At 33.5% G+C, this 1737-nt stretch overlaps 1 long non-coding RNA gene across 1 annotated transcript; it reads right to left on the reverse strand.

Moving 5' to 3' along the window:
- Positions 1 to 111: 111 nt before the first annotated feature.
- On the reverse strand, positions 112 to 1173 carry LOC107950941 (uncharacterized). The gene is made up of 4 exons (XR_001698274.2): positions 964 to 1173; positions 780 to 851; positions 372 to 649; positions 112 to 230 (listed from the first exon to the last, which is right to left on the reverse strand). It is a non-coding gene; the product is annotated as an uncharacterized lncRNA (long non-coding RNA).
- Between the last annotated feature and the right edge of the window lie 564 nt (positions 1174 to 1737).

A 1737-nucleotide genomic window follows, 5' to 3' on the forward strand; every position in this document is an offset into this window, starting at 1 on the left:
GTTTGTTTTCTCGAAACCGATTGTTTGCAGGAAAACAATCATTTTCGTAATCATTTTACCAGTATCATACGAAAATCGAAAATAAAATCCAAAACTAAGACAATCCCAAAATGTCCAAAACAATCCAAATTTTACTAAAAGCTAAAATCCAACTTTAAATAGTTGAAAAGAATGAAATACTAATATAACCGAGCTCCCGTCACACCGCCCGACCTAAGTCTATGAATTACCTGAAAGTGACAGACAAACAGAGAATGAGTTTTTTAAACTCAATGTATATCGAATAACTTAAAGCAGTTAGATGCATATTAGACAGATTTATTAGAAACATATTTATAATAAAACATAACAGATACAACATATAATCCTACCCCCAACCGCTACACACCATCTTCGACCATCTCAACACACCATATTAGTATAAAACACGGCCCTAGGGAATATTTTAAAATTTTGGGCCTACACGGCCCAAATAGCACAGCCCGTATGTCACACATGGTCTTGCAAATGGCCTGTCGTATAGTCTGGCACACGGTCGTCTGGCGTCGACAGTGAACTTTTTCGACTTTCGCCGATTGTTATTTTTCATATTTTTCGATATACACCTGATTCGATTTCGATACCACCATACTCATGAAGAAAATAGTACCTAAAATAGACAATAAATCACCCAAAATCAATCCTTAATGCCTCAATTTTCAGCAAGCCACTCACTTGACTAAAACACAAACATGAGCAATTCCGACTAAAATTAAACATATAAATGTTCGAATACTTACCCACGTACGTTCACAGCAGCCCCTAAAACAATTAAATCAAAAGAGGGGATTTTCGATTCTCATGTTCGTCACCTACAAACAAAATAATCAATTAATATTGATACATCCCACCAACTACCCTCAACACAATTGCAAACTAACTACGGATAAATCCGCAATGAGAAAAGAGAGAGTCAAAACTTACACACGAGTCACGTTGAAACCTACTCGATTAGCACCACTACCGATCTTTGAATAGTAAAAGAGGCTTTGACATTAAAAATCAAGAAACCAAAAGAACGATTTGTTACCCCCTTTCCAAACCTACGTGAAAAGAAAGAAAAGGAATAAAAAAAGAAGATTTTGTGAACAGAATAGGAAAAACTAAAGTGACGTGAAACTAGAGAGAATGAAATATCTTCTATTATCATTTTTTTTAAATAACTAAATAAAACAAACTAACAAGTCAATTCCTATCCATCCACTAACCCACTAAGCCATACCTATCCAACAACTTCCAAGATTTTTAACTATCCCAACTTAACTCCAACAACCTGTTACGCGGCCCAAGCAAAACACTAACAAAAATTAACTCCTAATTGCACACACAAGAGCTAAAACCCAATACCTCCAACAACCCAACAAAGCCCTTAACCCTTGAAACATACATTAATTTATGACAAAATTAACAAAATAGAGGCTAAGGTTTTTGGAACATTACAGAAATTATGTTTTAAAAAAAGAAAGTGAGAATCAAATCAACAAAATTAAAATATATATAATAGGTGCATACATTATTATTTTTATGCATATTTTATTTTACATTCTTCACATGATTAATTATGTAGTTAATTAGGGTTTTCTTGGCTAAATATACTCACAATCTTTCACTTTCTCGTTACATGAATTTATAAAATTTCACTTACTTGTTGAATTCGTCCTGAGTACCTGAATTTATCCGTATCATTACATATTCTCA

Source organism: Gossypium hirsutum, chromosome D03 (genome assembly GCF_007990345.1).
Source record: "Gossypium hirsutum isolate 1008001.06 chromosome D03, Gossypium_hirsutum_v2.1, whole genome shotgun sequence".
Lineage (NCBI taxonomy): Eukaryota > Viridiplantae > Streptophyta > Magnoliopsida > Malvales > Malvaceae > Gossypium > Gossypium hirsutum.